Raw genomic sequence first — 22,237 nt, forward strand, 5'->3', positions numbered from 1 at the left:
TTCACTGCACTGTTAATTTTGAGCAGATGTTTTGCTGCAGTTCAGCATCTTTAGCAGAGCCCTGGTTTGAGGACAAATGATGTTACTCTTTTAGTTATAAAATAATAAGTTTATGTTGTCCAACAGCACACTAACTGAGATTTTTCAAAGATCAAATGGCACAGTAAGAAAGTCCTCATTTACAATTCAATCAAGTCAATGAGTTGAAAGAAGTTCAGATCAATCATCTACCTACTAATTAGTACAATTCTAAGATCTAAAGAAAAGCCCCTCAAGGCATTAATGCCTTTGCTAAATTCTAAGCATGAGTTTTCTCTCTTATAGTAGGACAGACTGAGTAGAAATGTTGAATCAAAGCTTCAGTCTTTGAAGCTTAACTGTGCATTAACTATAGTGAATAATAATAATACAGTGTCTGATTATACACTGATTTAAAAAATCAAATCAAACCTTCATTATTGTCAAAGATGAGCATAAGGATGTTGGGCTACAAAAATTATAAATCATAAAAATAGAACAGAATAAATTACATATAGAAAGCTAAAAAGTATAAGAACAAAAAAAATCTTAATTCCTTTCTCTTACCATAACTCTCATCTCTGCTTTCCTACTCGTCAGCTAGCATTTTCTCCTTGTTCCCCCACCAGCCCTAATACTGGACTTCTTTAGTATGGTATTATCAGGAATGATGAGCTAAAACTCCCATCATCTCCAAAAAGCATGGTCAAAGACATCTGGCAGATAACAGATTGCTCTGAGCTTTTGGTGAATTGAGCAGGAGTTGTTGACTATCAACATACGGATATGAAAATTATTTTTGATATACTGCAAATCCAGAACAATTTGAGATTTGGTCAAATTTGATAAATATTGTTCGACCATGTAATGCTGCAGTGCCCAACCTTTCCGGCTTGATGGCCCTGCATAGAGGGGAGGCAAGTGGCATGCACACATGCACGCACAGCTCCATTTGTGCAAGCACAAGCTCCCACTGCTCACATGAGTGGAGCTGCATGCATGAGTGCAAGCACCCTCTGCACACATAAGTGAAGTTGCAGGCGCAAGCACGCTCACCTGCCACTTGCACAACCCTGTTCTGAATGGGCCACAGCTAGGTAGTGGGCTATGGTTCATGGGTCCAGGACCCCTGATCTAATGGGAACTTGGTCATGTTTACCAAGTATTCTACGAACATGTATTATTGTTGAAGAACCTAGACTGAAATATATACTGTATGTTTGGGCATGAACAGACTACTGCATAGATTTGTCTGTGTACGTTTTGTAGTTTAAGACAATACCAGCTACAGATGTGAAAATCTCTCAATACTTGATTGAATTCATTTTTGAGTCAGATTGTCTTTAAACTGAATCTTTCAATGAATCTATCTGGATATTACAATGTCTCAAAAGCATGAAACCACCTACCTTTTCAGAATATTTTTAGCTTCATCTGATTTATTTTGCGGTGAACAGGTGTAACCTGCCCTTTTAACACTTGCTATATTGGACTTTGTTTTCCATTGGTATTACTTTTGTAAAGTAGAATAATGAAGAATTGGGAAGCAGGGTAACATAATAATGTTGCCACTTATTGTACCCAACCATCTTTCTAGGTTTAGGTTGAAGTAATTTACAGAGCACTAATTGAAGTAGTGCTCATTGAGCTGAAAGAGATCAGATAGTCTCACTGTATAAATAACCTTTTGCACTATTTTAGTCCAATATAAATGTAGGGCTGACATCTAATAGAAGAGCTGGGAGTACAAAATAGAGACCAACCTAGCAGTTCGAAAGCACGTAAAAATGCAAGTAGAAAAATAGGGACCACTATGGTAGGAAGGTAACAGCGTTCCGTGTGCCTTTGGCGTCTAGTCATGCCGGCCACATGACCACGGAGACGTCCTCAGACAAGCGCTGGCTCTTCGGCTTTGAAACGGAGATGATCACCGGCCCCTAGAGTTGGAAATGACTAGCACGCATGTGCGGGGGAACCTTTACCTTTACCTTTTTCCCTTTGTTCTTTCCTCCCAAATTGCCTAAGCAAGTCATTACAATAACTTGGATTAACTCCAATAGAGAATATTATCTTATCTTGCTTCACAAAGCTTGTATGTTGTTAGAAATACCTCTGTGATGTGATTTGAAAAGTATGCCCTCTACTACTCCTAAAGAATTTGGCAACATGCAGTCAAAAAGCAGTCACCCATTTCCTTTGAGGGGGCTTTTGACCCTGCCTGAAATTGGTGGCAGGCAATTGAATAGTGCAGTTGTGATGTTTTTTAGCTTGTTGGTTGCAAATAAGAAAGTAAAAAATGTTCAAAGAGTCCAATTGAAGAGAAACAGGATTTAGAAATATTTTGACCTTCCCACAACTAAATAAAAATTGTGTAACTCTATATTACTGTCAAAATACGTAAAAATGATCCTTTCTAACTCCAAAGCAGATATTCATTGCATACAAAAAACAAACTGAAAGGGAAAGATTGGTAAAGGTAAGGATTTTTTTTATTTTTTAAAAATTGGAAAATGTAAAGGTTGGAAACTGTCAGCCAAGAGTGTCCTCAGGGTGTGGTCAAAAAAGTGAAAGTGAGGGTCATGATGGTGCATTTCAAGTTCTGTTGGTTTTTTTTAAATCTGATGAACACAGAAACTGCTACTGACTTACTAACATAGATCTCAGGATGTCAGTGTATGCAGTTTGTTGGAGCTACTTTCTTGGCCCCTGTATGCTCAAAGTTAAAGACATAACATTACATTTACTTTCTCATGCTCTTTTTGTTATTGCCATAGAAAGTAAATCAACATCAACATTACACCACTGTAATATCAGTGGCAAAGAAGACATATACATTACAGTGATTTCTGAGTAGCTAAAGGGATTTTTTAAAATCTCACAACTGTTGAGTATAATTACCCTGCATTGATATTCTACTCCTCCCACCAAAAAAAGGATTTAAAAAAATATTTCAAATAAAATAAAATAAAATAAATCTAAGTATCTCTGATCAGTTCATGACAACTGATATTATGCCTGGCTATTAGATCAAACAATCATTTTTGCTAATGATGTTTGCTCAGAAGGAGGGATAGACTTTCTTTTTCAAAGAAAGATAAGATTTGTTTGTTTGTTTGTTTAAACAATATTTATAACCTACCCAAATCCAGGGCTTTTTTTCTCATAGAACGCTCAGAACAGAGTTCCGGCACCTTTTTTGGATGGAACCTTGTAGGGTAGGCAAGGTAGGTTGTATGACATGTGTGAGTTCTGGCACCTTTTTTTATACAAAAAAAGCACTGCCCAAATCCATAGAGTCTGGGTAGCAACAGTATAAGTCAACATGCAGGCTACCTATTATGGATGCCCAGCTTAACTAAGGGCTCAAAACATGCTTAATACTATGACTTTAATTTGCTAACAAATAGCAAGGAGGATTTGAGCTATGTATATTTCTGGAAAAGGACTTACATAAAGTGGGAGACAACACTGGTCCACATATCCGGAATATTTAATATTGTCTGACACATCCTGACACAGTACTAGAACTTTAAAAATATAATAATAATAATAATAATAATAATAATAATAATAATAATAATAATAATAATAATAAGAAGAAGAAGAAGAAGAAGAAGAAGAAGAAGAAGAAGAAGAAGAAGAAGAAGAAGAAGAAGAAGAAGAAGAAGAAGAAGAAGAAGAAACCTTGGAGGTCATCTAGTCCAAACCCCTGCTCAGGCAGGAAACCCTATGCCATTTCAGGCAAATGGCTGTCCAGTCTCTTCTTAAAAACTTCCAGTGTTGGAGCATTCACCGCTTCTGGAGGCAAGTTGTTCCACCGGTTAATTGTTCTAACTGTCAGGAAGTTTCTCCTTAGTTCTAGGTTGCTTCTCTCCTTGATTAGTTTCCATTTGTTGCTTCTTATCCTGCCTTCAGGCGCTTTGGAAAATAGCTTGACTCTCTCTCCTTTGTGGAAGCCCCTCAGATATTGGAACACTGCTATCATGTCACCCCTCACCCTTCTCTTCGTTCAACTATACATACCCAATTCCAGCAACCGTTCCCTATATGTTTTAAGAAAAACAAGAAATCTGATATTTCTTGATGCTTCAAGACTTCGGTAATGTGTCCAACATAGCCTAGCATGGTGATATTCAGTTGGGTGTTATATCAGCATATTGATAACACCTCATTTCAAACCAATGGATAACTTCTCCCACTTTTTTCATGTGTATGTTAAATAATATAGCAAAGACAGCCAAGCCTGGGAAACCTCACATTTAAGCTCCAAAGCACTCAACATTGTCCTCCTCCATTAAAACCAAATGGAATTGTCCACTTATGTAAGAGAGAAACATAGAAAAATTGTGTTCCCAACTCTCAGCATTTGGAGATGGTCCAGGATAATATGGTTAATGGTATTGAACATTAATAAAAGTTCTAATAAAGAAGTGGTGGGGAACAGCCCTCCATCTAATTTTTAACAAAGATAATCTACAAAAACAACCAACTGCAGTTAAAGAAACAAGATGGCAGGATGGTAAAATGGCAGTCATGCCATCACAACTTTTTGAGGAGGATGGATGGTTCAGAAATGTGAAAAATAAATAAAAAGGAACTATAGTTCTGTCTATTTTGTACATGCATTAACATCCATGTCCAAAAAGACTTTCTCTCTGGGTGCCACTAATCAATTATATTTTTGTCCTAATCAGACTTGAATCCTGACTAAATAGGATCCAGACAAGTCATTTTTATAGGATTTCTATAGCTGATTTGCCACAGTCTATAATCTTCCCCTTGGAGAAAGTTGTTAAATACAACTGAGTTGAAAGAAGACTTATACAGGATAATTTGCATTGTCACCACCTCTTTAAAGGCAGGTGGCACCATGCTCATCCTCAAAGACGGGTTGACTTTCTCCCTGATCCTGCTGCTCAGCCTCTATCTAGCCACCTGAAGGAGCCAAGAGGGAGATGTATATAGATAAATGACAAAATTTAGTCTATAGATACCGTAATTACATCCACTTTCTCTACTTCTAAAATTTCAAAAAGGGTCCTAGATTCTTTGCCTTCTTCATCATAATAGACTCTATTTGAATCTGTTATTCACTCCAGAGCAGACATAGTCAATGGAATCCATTAAGAAACCTGTACATTTATCTGCTATATCTGTAGAACTTCCTTCACTAAAATTTATCTTCCAAAGTAATTGCATGCACTACAGTCCTACCAGCTAATTAAGGATCTAACATATAACATGTAACTTGGACACCATGTTAAAAAATACATCTCTAATCCAGAGCAATTCAGCAAATGAAAAAGCATTCTGAATTGGAAAGGTGTTGTTGGCCCAAAGACACAGTTAATCTAGGGAATCTTCACGAAGTCTGGATGTTTGCTTAATAGTTTTCTATTAGGTTTCAAAGTCACAGCTGCCCCATCCTCTACACAACTGTCTAAACTCACAAATTGGTAGCCTGAAGGGCAGTTTTCAGGTCCAAGTGCTATAAAGAAATGTTACTAATGACTCCATGGCAAGAAACCCAGCTTTCTTTGTTTTTCTTCAGTTCTGACAGCTTGATGCCAGGAAATTAATAATACATCTATATCCTTAAAGTAGCCAATAAATATGAATATGCTGATTCAGTTATGCTTGCCAGTCTGTCCAAAGTAGTTTAAAATTTCATCATTTAGCAAAATTAGAAAATGCCTATTCACACTGGAGTTGGGAATCAAAATAGTTCAATTGCCAGAAATAATTGAATTGCTTTATTTCCTTTACTAGTTGATGATATATTAAAATAGCATTACATGCCTTTTATTAGCACATTCAGCTCAGAAAATAAGCTGTTACATGGGAAGCTCAGAGTTTGTTTGTTTTTTTGCAAAAAAACGACTAAAGGCAAAAACTAAAGGCAAAAAACCTAAAAGCAAAAATGCCTCATTGTCTTGAAATAAGAGCTCAAAATTAAGACTGTAACATTGTAATAGGGTGAGGGGTGACATGATAGCAGTGTTCCAATATCTCAGGGGCTACCACAAAGAAGAGGGAGTCAAGCTATTCTCCAAAGCACCTGAAAGCAGGACAAGAAGCAACGGATGGAAACTAGTCAAGGAGAGAAGCAACCTAGAACTAAGGAGAAACTTCCTGATAGTTAGAACAATTAACCGGTGGAACAACCTGCCTCCAGAGGTGGTGAATGCTCCAACACTGGAGGTTTTTAAGAAGAGACTGGACAGCCATTTGCCTGAAATGGTATAAGGTTTCCTGCCTGAGCAGGGGGTTGGACTAGATGACCTCCAAGGTCCCTTCCAACATTATTATTATTATTATTATTATTATTATTATTATTATTATTATTATTATTATTATTATTATTGTTGTTGTTGTTGTTGTTGTTGTTGTTATTGTTGTTGTTGTTGTTACCAAAAAACAAGAAATTTATTTTCTCTGTGTGCAGCAGAACTACAAAGTTATTCAGATGTGACCTTCAAGCATAGAAGACAAGAAAATTGGTATTTCTAGTTATGTTCCAGAAATCCTTTCTCTTTTCACTCCATATTCAGCACTGAAGAGATTGGGCTTTATGGATGTACAGTTCTTTCCTTCTGATCATTTCGACACTGCTTTCCTATCAAATGGTTATCACTCATTCATTGAATATTAGCACTTAGCCTACTAGGTGCAGTCCAGTGCCTTTATCTTGGATTTATGAATATGTAGAGGATGATTCTACAAAAATATATAGCAAATTATATTTGTATACATGCCTGTAGTAATAATTCAAATTAAATATATGAAAATGTATATATTATGTTATATTACATTATGTTACGTTATAATGCGCAGATCTGTAGATTGATTTGATTTTGATATGTTTGTTTTGACTTACAGCTGAAGCACACACATTTGTGGCTTGATTTTAGTGATTCATGCAATAACTTTGTCTAAAGGAATTCCTTAACTATGCCTAGAAGCAGTATATAAAGGAGACAGACACATGGAGCCATGTTTTGGCCGCATGTTATCATTAATGTCTTCATCCATTCTATCTGTAATCTTCCTGAGTGGGCTGGTGTGAAGTAGATATCTGAAGTAGATGAAAGAGTGAAGGAGGAATAAAACTATATGTGGTTGCTGGTTTTTTTAAAAAAGAAATCAGTATAAACAAGCCTTCTAAACAATATATTTTCAAAGAATAATCATCATGTACATGTAACCAGCAATCCTATCTACTTCATTAGATTCCCTTACCTTAATTTTATTTAATTCCCACCCCAATAAATGGCATAGCTTAATCATACTTATCTTTCTACTTTAATTTCTATAATTCTTAAGTTCGGATAACTTATTCAGGAATTGGTATTCTACAATCTACATCAGCTTTTAACTCACTTACTGAGATCACTAAGCAAATTTAACCAAAATTATAGGTGTTCCCTGTATTGATAGTGGGAGAGTGAAAGAGAGAAGTAAAAGGGGTGAACTCTATTGACACATTTGTTTATTTCTTACATTTTTGTACTACTATAAACAATTTGTGTCACCTTACTTTCTTAAAAAATATTAAAAATTACAATTACCTTTCCTTGGCATTTTTTGTCATAAGAATTCAAAGAAATTGGTGTGGGACATGCTATTTCAGCCTGTGTGTCTCCCTGTAATTATAGTTCTGTGCTTTGAAATTGACCTTCAAGAATTAAACAAAAGTCATTGTAATTTAAAAGCAAAAGCAATGAGGTAGCAGAATGCTTAATCTCCTTAGACAGAGAATCAGAGAATTTGAAGGAAAAAATATATCAGCTTGTTAATGTTCAGTCATTGCATCTACTTGCTGTTGAGTTGTTAACATGTGCAGTATGTCTCTTTTCTATTGTGTAAAAATAACTATGCAAGTCATAGTGCATATCTAAACCAATGTCAGGCTGTATTTGGAGTCTTTGTAGAAAAGGAACTTGATTTGTAGAAGGTTATATTTCTATACAGCTCCCATGGGACGGTTAGTCTTGCATTCACACCTTCAAGAAAAGGATGCAAAGAAATAAAGTCTTTGTAGGATTGGCTGCCTTGGGAATAGACTATGCTAATTTGGGGGTAGAAATTCAAGAGCATTGGTAGATTCATCTAACTAAAATATTAGAATAATAGGTATTCCTATTGTCATCCTGAAATTTAAAAAAGAATAAGAAACAAGTTTCTACCAGTGAAGATATTATTTATCTCATATAATATCTAAAAAGAATAGAGATGGTTTCTAACACTAATTTAACTTAATATTTATAAGCCAACAGTCTGTTATGTTTGTTACTTCTAATTTTGATTTATTATTCTATGGTTGTGGAACTGTAGCCAACATTGCATTATCCAAGCCCAAAAAGGAAGCACCAGCATTCTGAAATTTGCAGATGTTGAACAATAAACTCCAAGGGGAAACCTCAGTGATGCAAATTGAATCAGTGTAAGGAGAGAAACTATAAAATGGAATGGAATGGCTACAGAGGAAGAAGACAGAGACATATTAGTATCATAATAAAAAAATAGTCATATAACTGTCAGGAAATATCTCACTGACCCTGCTGAGAAGATACTTTAAACTGATAATTTCGTTTTAATATGGCTGGGATCAGTATAAATGGGTATGTTGCCATCCACCTCAAATGCAACCTTACACAGAAAAGGAAACAATGCCCCAAAGGGATTGCAAATCTCACTGCAGACCTAAAATCAATACAAACATGCTCAGCTGCTCTAGTATTCTTTTTTGACTCTTTCAGCTAAAATCAAGAACAGCAACACCTGGACAGAGTGCCTGAAATCCTCCATTCAAATTGTTCTCAAAAGGTTTCAGTAGGAAATGTGGTCTTTGCTGCTTCAAAACTAGTCTATTGAAGCTGGTTTAGGTTCTGCATTTCTATATATAGATGCAGCATTTAATATTAAATGAAGTATAAAAATAACATATTTTTATTTATAGACAACAAAATGTCTACGGAACCAAATGGAGTTGAATTGCTATGTAAAACCTAGCAGTTTGAAAGCATGCAAATATGAGTAGATAAATAGGTACCACTTTGGTGTGAAGGTAACAGCATTCCATCTGCCTCTGGATATAGTCATGCTGGCCACATGACGATGGAAATATCTTCAGACAATGCCGTCTCCCTTGGCTAAGAAACAGAGATGAGCGCCATCCTCTAGAGTTGGACACAACTGGGCAGGGCAAACCTTTACTTTAAAGAAGAAAAGAAAAGGTGGATTGACAGCAGAGAATGTCAATCTAGATCAGCAAAATGGCAGTGGGAATAAATATTCAAGCAGCTGGATAATGCATTACTTAGAGCGTCACCTTTTGATATGGGAGACCTGGTTCAAATCCCTCCTGATACCTACCTTAACAGTAGGGGTCCTTGAGCAAAGCACCCTACTCCTTAACCTGCCTACTTTGGATATTATTCTGAACCAGCCTGCTACCGGCCTTGCAGAAAGGCAACCCCTGTATAAACAGTAGAGACTGGAGAGCGTCTGAGGCTGGAAAGCGTCTGCCAAGATTTATTACACAAACAACAGAACAAGAAACAAAACACTGGAACTTGAATCCTCAAACGGAACGGTTGCTTTCAGCAACCAGCCCTTCCCCAAACACTCCTTTTATTTAGAGTTCAGGGCGTGGCCTCCCTGTGCCTCCTTCCGAGGAGTCCCACAGCCTTTCTCTGCTTGTTCCTGCTTGACTGCCTCCTGCGTCAGGCGTCCTTGAACAGGGCCAGCTGTGGGTCATCATCATCCGCACTCTCGGGCTCGCGCAGCTGAGAAGAGGGCCCTGGCTGGGGGCTCTGCGAAGCCTCCAAGCCATCATCAGCAAGTTCATCTTCAACACCCACCTCCTCCCCCTCATCTGAGTCATCCGAGACATTCGAGCCGGCTGCCGGACCCACAGGCTTGCCCTGAATCACAACAGATATGAGAGGGACACAAATTAAGAAAGTTTGTCACAAATTTGCTGTCACTGCAGGTTATAACAAATGATCTAATCAAGAGAGGTAAACTAAAGCGCTGTTAGTTATACCTGATTTTACTTTGCTCCAATATTGTCATTGACTCTTTGTATTACAAATTATATTTGACCTTGACCTCACAATATATCTCCAAACTGGTAGAGATTCCCAGGCTCAATACCAATACTGGTAGAGATTTCTCACTCAATACCATGTTTGTTTCAGTATTTAGTATTCCACACAGTGTATATACATCATCTTGTCCTACCCATTCAAAATTATTTCAGTGGACTGTCACAATATGTCTTTATGGCTTGTCAACTGTTTATTGCTTATGGAGTGAATTCTCATGCTGTGTCAATTTCCTGGTGTATGCAGACATGGGCATGCAGAGAATTCAGGAAAGAACTGGTTTTTTCCCCCTGAATATCCTCAAAAGTGACATTGGTGAACTAAAATATGTATAATATTTCTTTATATTTATTTCAAGACAGCATCAGACTGGCTTGGAAGTATTTCAACAGTTTGCTTAGGAAGAGAAGCCTTTATATAATGTCTTGATGTATTGTGTTCCCTCTTTTTTCTTTTTTCTGAAGTAAATGAAGGCACAAAATGAAACATCATGCCAGATTAATTCATGCCATTGTCAATAAATATCTTAATAAATTGTGATTTTTATCACTGGTACTTTCTAGGATCATGCATCGTAAAAATATTTGTGGTTTCAATTTGAATTTTATTTTCAGAATTTTCTTGGTGTTTTGGTATATTTGTTTCCAATATTTAAGTCTTTTTACATGGCCACTATATATAGTAAAATGTTCCTTCTTTGACATAGTATTCCCAAGATTTATTGCTGTATGATTTGTCCACCAGATTGTGCCTTGATGTAAATATTATTGCTTTTTTGCACAGTTTTTCCTATTGTTCCACTGTTATTACTTTTTAAAATGTTCCATCCATTTTTTATCATGAAGTGTTTGATTTGTTCTGTCTCCCTATGATATTTCAGTAACAATTTATAAATATGTCATAATAAATGGCCTTGGTTCTATATAAGCGTTTCAAATTCTGCCACTTAGATTGCTTTTTATTTTTCCAGTTACATTAACCATGTGGATTCCTACCTTCATTAAGCAATTCTTATGTGTCTTTAGTCTATTTCTCAAATCAAAATGTATCATATTGGCATCTAAGATCAGATCATTCTTATTATAATTAACCTTGAAATTTAAAAAAATGGTTTGATGGTGATATTAGTATGAATCATTTGGGTTAGCCTTACTTTCAAGGGATTCCAAATTTTTAACAATTTTTTTCCTTGTATCTCTTTAAGTTCTTGTCTTATGTTGTTTCTATATAACATAGATATTTACGAAGCCCATTGGTTAACCTGCTTCTTTGATAGTTAATATTATGCTGTTAGGAAATGTTATCTGTCTGTTCTGTCCAGGTTAGACAGCTTTTTATATAATATAGTCTGAAAAATGCTAGTCTAACTTTCTCTCTCTCTTGAGTCTTGCAAATTTAGTAATCTTACTTTAGTTTTGTTGTTTCACTCCATATAAATCTGTTGGTTGCTTTTTGCCAATCCTGTAGATTTTTGCGTGGGATATGGATTTGTATTATTTAAAATGAACAAGTTTATCCTGGGTAATATGTTCATATTCATTGCTATAAGTCCCAGCCAGGAAAATTACTAGCCATCATTGTTTTGATTGTAACACTATTTTAGTAAAACAGAGAAAATATAACCTAGGTTACAGCATTAGTCATACCCACACCACATAAATACCTTTCCCACAATTCCTTGCTTGAAACATCTTTGGTAGGTTGCCCTAAGCCAGGGGTAGGCAACCTTGGCTCTTTTATGACTCATGGACTCCAACTCCCAGAATTCCTGAGTCAGCTATGAAGTCCATGAGTCATAAAAGAGCCGAGGTTGCCTACCCATGCCCTAAGCACAAGCAAAATTCATTTCTACTCAGTTAAAACTACTTATAACCTGCCAGAACTTAGTATCTCTTAAGTACCGTAGATACTATTTTGCAAACTAACATGCCTGATTCTTATTTAGTGTGGTAATGACTGTAGTTTCTAATTTTATTAATTTTTGATCATTCAAAAATTTATGTCACTGAAGATTCTTAGTTATATTTTAAGATTAACTATAGTCTCTGTTCTTTTAGCCATCACTTTTGGAACACACACTTATTATAAAAAAATAACTGAAGAAAAGCTGGTTACTCATCTAACTGGAATTTGAGCTCAATTATTGTACAAAGTCATACTGGAACCAACAGTGTAGCCAAAGGAAATGCTCATTAAAACAGAGGCTTTTCCAGATTTTATCAACCTTATTTATAATGTTGCCTGTTAGCATCTTATAAGTTCTACAGTGTCTATTGTAAATATGTTTAATTATTTTCAATTAAAATAAATTACTTTTAAAAAAATCAAGGAAAGGGTTGTTTTTTTCTCCAAAAATGTTATTATAGACATTTTAAAATCAGTGAAATTCAGAGATTAGCTTCTCTAGATCCATTTGCTAGTTCCAGTCTGACACATTTTAAAAGTCCTCTCCATATGTCACTGATTTGGATGAGGGCAAATATTCCTTCTCGAAAGAAAGCAGTTGCAGGCTGCAAAAGGTCCTTCAATTAGGAATGCAATTGCTGCTACTTTTTTGTCTGATTGCAGCTCAGTTAAGCAAATATCTGTATTCCAATGTGAGTCATTTTTAAAGTGGCTCATTTAGCACAGCAGTCTCTGCACAAGTTTATCCTTTCTTTCTCTGTAGGTTTGATGTTCGGCACGAATATGTTATTGGGATTTGACAACTCCATCTGTTTCGTGAAAATGGACAATTCTCATCTCATGTTAGCTTTTCTGGAAATGTCTGAAGTTTCTGCTGATTTTCTTATAGGTTGCATTTTATGAGTCTGTTTTATCTATAGGAATCAAAATGTCTCATTTTGTTTCCTCGGTTTGGATGCTTGCATATTTGGGCCATCGAGAAGGGAAGACAGGCTACGATAGCATTGTTTTTGTACTATCTCTGGATTCAAAATAAGACATTTCCTTAAATCTGTGACTCCTAAGTCCACACTCAGCCCTCAGCTTAATTTTGTAAGTCACTTTACCTGATTGCACAGTCTTCTACATGTGGTCATTTTAAATAGCTGGCAAAATTATTGGTCTGGCAATGTATACTGCTCAAAAAAATAAAGGGAACAGAAAATAAGACATCCTACTATTAAATACAGTACATTATGTTGTTTAAGTGTTCCCTTTATTTTTTTGAGCAGTGTATTATATGGGGATAGAATCAGAAGGCAGAGGAAAAAGAATATAAGAAGAATAAGTAATTCTAACACATTGAGCAGTTGGATCCAAAATAGAATAGGTTACTCCCAAAGGGACATGCATCTCTGTAAGAAAATGACAGTCCCATTCTACCTCTGCGTGGACCTCTGCGGGGTTATGTTATCATGACCATGAGCCACCATTCTTGAACAGGGGGAGAAAGTATTATTTGCTACTTTGCAAATAAGTAGTACATTTTAAATTAATCTTGATTTTATGATGGGAAATCACATTGGATGGATATAGTTCAAATTTATAGAGCTACCAATCTCACTAAGCCAACTTCAGTGAGACAGGCACATAAGGTGTAGATTTGGTTTAGTTGAACATACAGATAAAACTACATATAAAACAATATAAAAATGTAAAGTCACTTTAAAAGGTGATAAAAAAACAGATACAGCCTTTAGGCATATGGAGGATAAGAACAACTAGCTTAGCAATGGATGATTTGATTGCTAGCATGCTTCATTCTTTATCTTATGTTGGGAGGACAGAGTCTGCTATTTGTCTCTCCAAGGACATCAGCTGTTTGTGATTATCTCCCCCCAGAGGAACATGAGCTACATGGAAGCAAGTACTTTTCTAGAAGGTGGAATTGATAGATTTGAAATAGGCACATGGTTTATTTTAGGAGGACGGTGGCAACTCTTTGTGAGTGGCTTGTTGGCAGTGGCTAGAGAACAAAAAAGGAAATCCCCCCAAAAAATCCAGCACACAAATACCCTGAAAACTTCCAGAGGATAAAGCAAAACAAAGCAGTAATATGAAGGACTACGCACAGTAGAGCCTTTGTTGGAACCAAAATAGCTATGTGCATGTGTGGAAAATAAGGTGATACAGAGAAGCTCCAGAGCAAAGGAGAACCTGGAGGAAGCAAGGTTATGGGGAACAGAAAGATTCAGCAACAGCTGCTTCTTTTGTCTTCTGAATTAGATACAACAGCTGCTTGGATTCTGAAGCTAACTGCCCTGAGAGAAGAGACAGTAAGAGTCTGCATGGATTTCAAGAAATGCTTGGAGTGCCTAGGTAACGGCAACCAAGATTAAAGAGGAAATCCTGGATGAGGCTGCATGCAGGCATGTGAGAAACTAAAAAGCAGTGAGCAACACTTCAGTAAATTTCCTTTAGATAAGATTCAAGGTGCTGGTTATAACTATAACTCTACATAACATAGGATTCAGTTATTTGAACAATGCCTATCTCCCATGATGTCTGCCCAGCATTTACAGAGTCATATTTTGGGACCTAGGAAGTGTGTCTTCTCTGTCATGGTGCATGTCTTCTGGAATGAAATTGCCTCTGAGAACCTGATGATGTTCTGGAGGATCTTAAAGAATGCTCCTCTGCTGTTCTCTCATGGTTAGACTAGGTGGCTCATATCCTTTGTGGGGTATGTATATGTGTTTTCTGTGTTGTTGGCCAGGTTTCTCATTTTGTTATCTATTTCTTTAAACTTATTGTCTACTTGCCTTTTCCTCCTTTTTCATACTGTATTCTGTTTGTTATGTTGTAAGGGGCCCAAAGTTGTTTTGAAGATTGGTAATGCCCAAGTCAAATTAAATTAAATGGTAACTTTAAAAGATTCAGGCTGAGAACTTGGGAAGGGAGGAAAATTGGAGAAGATGATAGGGGACAGTCTTGTTTCTCCAACCCTTTGTTATGCAAAGTCTGGCAAGTATAATGACAGTGGCAGACCTAGAGGCTTCAGAAAATATCATGAAATTCTTGGGTAAATCTGAAGAAGGTTGAAGATGAAAAGGGAGTTGGTTAGAAAAGCTAATGAGCATCTAGAAGGAGAATACTAAGATTTACATTTAGGCAATCTACACTTAGGGAAGAAAAACCAAATGCACAGGTATAGGTGGTACCTTGCTCAATAGTAATAACTGTAAGAGGGATCTCAGAGTCCTAGTGGAAAATATGAGCAAGCAGTGTGCTGCAGCTGCCAAAAAAGCCAACACAGTGCTAGGCTGCATTAACAGAGGGATAGAATCAAGATCATGTGAAGTGTTAATACCACTTTACAATGCCTTGGTAAGGCCATACTTGGAATAATGCATCCAGTTTTGGTCGCCACGATGTAAAAAAGATGTTAAGACTCAAGAAAGAGTACAGAGAAGAGCAACAAAGATGATTAGGCGACTGGAGGCTAAAACATGTAAGGAACAGTTGCTGGAATTGGGTATGTCTAGTTTAATGAAGAGAAGGAGGAGGGATGACATGATAGCAGTGTTCCAATATGTCAGGGGCTGCCACAAAGAAGAGGGAGTCAAGCTATTCTCCAAAGCACCTGAAGGCAGGACAAGAAGCAACGGATGGAAACTAGTCAAGGAGAGAAGCAACCTAGAACTAAGGAGAAATTTCCTGACATTTAAAACAATTAATCAGTGGAACAATGAATGTTCCAACACTGGAAGTGTTTAAGATGAGACTGGACATCCATTTGTCTGAAATGGTATAGGGTTTTCTGCCTCAGCAGGGCATGGACTAGAAGACCTCAAAGGTCCTTTCCAACTCTATATTATTATTATTATTATTATTATTATTATTATTATTATTATTATTATTATTATTAATTTCAAAATAGATTCAGTTGTAAAATTAATATGTAAGCCTGTATACTCCCAAATGTATAAAGAGATAACACCTAAACATATAGCCCATTAGAACTCACAACCTGCTTAATACAAGATCCCAGTTTATTTACTGTATATCAACCCAGTTTGCAGAATAAAGCACTCTTTTGTAATAAAACCTGTCCTGCCGGCTTTACTATCATACCTTTAGAAAGGCTCTGTAATGTAATACTGTCAGGAGACGTGTCAGGAGAAGCAATCACAACCTGAAACAACCTCATGAAAATTAGATTGGAGAGCTATCCTAGGAACCAAGAGGGAGAGCATTTAGGGGAGGTGCAAAGATGCAAGAAGCTCAGCAGTGATTGGCTGTGCCCTAAAAGGAGAAAGGGAATTAAGAGAAAAAGACCCATGCTCCAAGTTGTCTGCAGATGTCTTGTTATGTTCACAGCCAGTGCAGCAGAATAGAAAAGAGATGAGCAAGAATTAAAAAGAGAGCTTTGTATGGAAGTTGGAGCTAGTGCCATTATGCAGTATCAAGGGCAACCAGTCCTGGGGAAAAAAAGTTCCACTTCAAGGCAGAGTGATAAATGGATCTGGAACCTTGAGATAAATAATAGAACTAGAAGAATAAGTATTATGTAGAGCTAAGTGCTGAATATGTTAAGCAAATGAAAACAGGTTGGTGGCAAATTGAAAAGTATAATACATTTAAAAATCATTGTTCACTTATTAAGCAAAATTTGTCTTTTCTGATATACGTAAGGAGACAACTGTTCCAAATTTAAAAAAAATGTGTTCCCTAGGGCTATCACCATCCCTGAACCCCATGGCAGCCTTAACTATTCAATATTAGCCCTTAAATATTGATAAATGAAGGACTAGTTGTGACCACAAAAAGACTAGTATTTGAACATTAAACCAAATGTCTGAATGATTGCCTTGACATTTTCCAAATGTTCAGACCTAAAGGGCATTAAGTTAGCAAATGTTTCTCATTCAACTCTATTGACAAAAATGCTAATATAAGCTAATCTATCTGCAGTTTGTATCTGAGCAAGAATTTAAAGAAGTCAGGCTGTTCCCTATTCAACCCATCTCTCTAACAATTGTATAATGTAGGTTCTAAGCCCTACAGTAGTAGTATGGGATATCCAGGGCTTTTTTTGTCATAGAACGCTCAGAACGGAGTTCCGGCACCTTTTTTGGATGGAACCTTGTAGGGTAGGCAAGGCAGGTTGTATGACATGTGTGAGTTCCGGCACCTTTTTCTTTTACAAAAAAAGCACTGGGGATATCATTACAGATATCACTGAGAACCAATGTGGTATATAGTCCTAAGATGCTGGGCTAGGAAAGGCAAGAAGAAGAAGAAGGAATCAGCTGATTCTCCAAAGCACCTGGAGGCAGGACAATAGATGGAAACTAATGAAGGAGAGAAGCAACCTAGAATTAAGAAGAAACTTCCTAACAGTGAGGACAGTTAATCAGTGGAACGGCTTGCCTTGGGAAGTTGTGGACTTCATCACTGGAGGTCTTTTAAAGGTCTCCTGCTTGCACAGGGTTTGAATTAGAATTGCTCCAAGGTCCCTTCCAGCTCTATAATGAACTAAAGTCCATAATAATAATAATAATAATAATAATAATAATAATAATAATAATAATAATAATAATAATAATATAATAATAATAATAATAATAATAATAATAATAATAATAATAATAATAATAATAATAATAATAATAATAATAATAATTTAATTTGTATACCGCCCTTCTCCCGAAGGACTCAGGGCGGTGAACAGGGCAATACATAATAAAACAGGATACAAAAATTAAAAAATAATTAAACAACAATGCCCGTAATAAATTAATACATATTAAAAGTTAAAACCGATTATAAAACCCAACCCCAACCCATCAGACCAGGCCAGCTTGTTCAAAGAGAAAGGTTTTGAGATCGTGCCAGAAGGAGCGAAGGTCGGGGGCCGTCCAGAGCTCAACCGGCAAGCGGTTCCAAAGGTCTGGCGCGCCCACAGAGAAGGATCTCCTCCTGGGGGCCACCAATCGACATTCCTTGATCAGAGGCACCCTGAGGAGGCCCTCTCTGTGGGAGCGCACTGGATGGAGGGAAGTTGACGCCGGCCTCAGGTGTTTCCGTAGGTAATCCGGACTTTAGCCAGTTCACTGGTTGCTTTTGGGTCTTTCACTATCTTTCATTCCTTCACAGGACTAATATTAGTGCTAAAACTGGAGGAAAGCATATACCATCTAAACTCCTGAAGAAAAAGTAGTAAGCAAGCAGATAAAAAATGAGGGCAACCCAGCAAGTACAATCAAGCAACTGAGAACCATGTGACTTCTTTGCCCTTGTCTTTGGCAACTGCTGCAGTTTAGAATCTGGCAGCTGCTGTGATATGTGAAATGCATCTTAGTTCATTAAGATCAAAGAAACCGGGCATTTGTTCTCAGTGTGGATGTCTCCAGCCAAAAGTACTTATGCTGATTAACGGCTTTTGCTTGAATTGTTAACCTTCAGACAAGCTAACCCTTGGGGAATTGCTGATGCCACTGCCACTTGCCTCAAAAAACAGCTGTCTGCTTTTTATTCAACTTGATGTACAAATATTTAAATGATAATTGAAACACTAATTAAAGACACTTCAGGCATTCGTAAATGAGATAAATAATCTAATGACAATTTCAAGGGCTGAAAGGCAAGGTTATAGATTGAAACATGGACAGTTCTTCATTCTTTATCCAATCACTGTCTATCAGAGTGATTTTTTTTAAAAGAGCTCAACAATTTAAAAAAAGGGTTTCCTTGCGTGATTTTAATATTAGCAGAGCTGTCAAATTGTTCCCCCATTACAAAAGCACAATCCAAGTGATGATTTCAGATAGTAGATCTTCAAGAAGCAAAGTGACAGAGATTTGCTATTCTCAATGATAACATCAAAATAATAATTTAACAATAAGTTTGATTATGTTTTTTGAACTAGTAGTGGGCCTTATTCAAGATGACAGTGAGGGTGTTTAACTGCAAGGAGGTTGAGGATTTGGTGAAGTGGTGTAAGAAAAACAGCCTGGTTTTAAACATTGGTAAAACCAGAGAGATCATTGTCAAGTTCAGAAAAGGCAGGCACAGCCACACTTCTCTGTGCATTAATGATTCACCTGTGGCAATGGTTTCCAGCATCAAATTCCTCAATGTGCAGTTAACAAGTATAGGCTGGCTTGGTTGCTCAACAGTGAGACACTGGTGAAGCAGGCACAGCAGCGCCTGCATTTTCTCTGTTGCGTGAGAAAATTACATCTTCCTTCCACTGCCCTTACTATTCTCTATACAGGGATGATCGAGAGCATCCTGTCATACAGCATTACAATTTGTATTGGAAGCATCACTGCTTCAGACAGGAAGGTGGTGCAAAGAGTGGTGAGGATGGCAGAAAAGATTATTGGCAGTTCACTCCCTTCCATCCAGGACATAGCATATAAGCACTGCTTGAGCAGGATCCGCAAAATTGTCTGGGACACTACACATCCTCTTCATGACCTGTTTTCCTTGCTACCTTCTGGGAGGAGGCTTCGTGGTATTCAAAGCAGAACATCCAGATTCAGTCACAGTTTTGTTCCATACAGTATTAATCTTGTGAACTCTAAAACTCCCTCTTTCTGCTATGTATTCAATATGGACAGTGATTAATATTTATATGTTATTTATATGTAAGGGTGTAGGTATATACATATGTTGTATATAACATGTTTAAATGTGTGTTATGTATGTGTACACTTTTGAGAGCAAGCAACTAAATTTCATTTTTAATGTGTGCCATTGTGCCCACAGTAAAAATGACAATAAAAGTTATCTATCTATCTATCTATCTATCTATCTATCTATCTATCTATCTATCTATCTATCTATCTATCTATCCATCCATCTATCTATCAGTCTTCACTTATCCAACTGCTTCTAATGGTTTTGAAATCCCTGAACAAATCAAGCTGGTTAAAGATCTGTCTCTGGGAATTGATAATTAGTTGGTCCTGACCCTTCCTGCTTTTCAGAAGGCATGGACTGTTTTCTTCATCAGCCTTTTGGACTGAAACTGGTATGAACCATATAATGATTCCCCCCCCCCCAAAAAAAATGGCATTCATGAGTTTGTATGATGTTGCTTGAGATTACATTTTTAAACTTTGTTTTATGGACTTCTCACTGTTTTTTGATAATGAATATTAGCCCGAGTTATACACTATATAGGGCAGCCACATAAATAGATTAAATCAATCTCTAAAGACTTATCTGAGCCTCAGTAAATATTTTTGGTTCTTATGGTTTAGTATTCTACGTATCTTTTGTATTAATATCCCTTATTTTTTTCTATAGGTAACTCAAGGTTGTTTTATTCTTCAAACTTTTAATGTATTGTGATTATTTTACTCCATTTTTTCTGCACTATCTTAGGAAGCTATTTTTGAATGTCAAAAACTATGAACAACAAAAAATCTTCTCAGCTTTGAACCAATCAGGTCATCCTGCAATAAAGCCATGGGGAAATAAGTTGTATAGCAGGACAGGTCCTGCACTAATGCAAAGTGGGCTTCAATGATATGACTTGTATGTCTCAGTTTCCACTGGAAGTGGACCACTTTTCCTAGAGTCCCTGCTCAGATTTGGATTACAAAAATATCCTTGCTGCTAAACAGACAAAATTGGGAAAAAGAATCTTAATGTACATATAGTATATTCTTTTAAAAGAAAACCATTCTAATGAATTTATCGATAGGCAATTTTAATTGTTCCTAACTACTGTATGAACTTTGCTTTTATTTCTCAGGCCCAGATTTCAGAACATGCTATCGTGAATAGCCACATCATCCAATCTTTCTAGGGTGTCATTTAATTTCATTTGCTGCTCTTTTGAGATGTGTCCTGGGTAAGCCAAGGCATCATCTGATGCAGAAACTGATTTGAAATAATGACAGTACAGATTACCTTTGGTTTCCTTTGAGGGGGAAAAAACAATTCACAGGCGATAATGAGAGATGGAAAGGCTGATATTGGAACACAATGTTTGCCCTATGAAAAGAGAAAGGGAAAATGTTTCACTCTAGTTAAAATGGAGAGAAATCTCTATATATTTTTAAATAAATTGATGTTAGCCCCTTACAGTTAAAAATTATGAGGAACACATGTGGATTTTAAATTTTTTAAAGCTGGTTTCTGACAAATTAAATAAAATGTAGTCATTTAAGAAAAAGAAAGTCTGATTTAATGCATTTCTTTCCTATTTGGCTTTCTTCGCCTATTACCATGTGCATTTTACTAGATACATTTTTATCTTATGTCTTGTAATTAAAAAAAACTAATAAAAACAGTGTAAATAACTGACACATCCTCTAACTATTTTTTACCTTCAGTTCTGGAAAATGAAAACACCACTAGATTCAACAGCCAGTGGGGAAAAAATTCCTAAAGCCAGTATAGTAATTAGAGGTAACTGAATCTTGTCAAAATGTGCAATATATCACCTTAAGACTCAGTTATCAAGAGGTCTTCAAACACGTGGTCTTGTCTCCTGAATTGAGTTCTTAAGAGAAGAATAGCAACTCGATTGAGTCAAAGTTAATAGTGTAGTGTAATTTATATACCCATTTCAAATGCTGTGTAGTGCAGTGTAATTTATATACCCATTTCAAATGCTTATGAGAACTTTCACACTCAAATGTGAGTGCCTGAATACAAAATGCAAAAATGGAGTATGTTCATTTTTATAAGGACTTAAAATAAAAATTCCATTTTTATAAGTGGAATTTGCACATACAGTTCAAAGAAACAGTTCTTTGCATTAAGAGAGATTTGGGTGGCATCTTGGAGAAGGGGAAAGTTTTTTAAAAAAGAGTTTGAATAAATTGGATTTTCAATTACATATTTGAATTTGGGATTTAGTTGCCAGTCTCTCTCTTCATTTTTCCCCCATGTTTTTGAACCCATGTGAGCAAGCTGCATGCAGTAAGCATATGTGGCTCAATTAGGCTAATTCAAGATTCTCTTCTTTATTTCATATCTTTTTTCCTAAATCTCTCATTTTGAGGATACTAAACTTTTCTAATCCAACTAACTTCTGCCTTTTGTGCATGTGTTATCCTTTTTTAGTCATAAGATTAATCTGCTGTTAGAAGGGTACTTGCTATTAATAAACTTTCTCAAGTTATTATGACAACATATAACTTTGATTTACTTTGACAAAATTGATGTACCTTATGAGGATGTATGTTTAATTATTATTGTTG

This window comes from Vipera ursinii, assembly GCF_947247035.1.
Source record: "Vipera ursinii genome assembly, chromosome: 4".
In the NCBI taxonomy this organism is placed as follows: Eukaryota; Metazoa; Chordata; class Lepidosauria; order Squamata; family Viperidae; genus Vipera; species Vipera ursinii.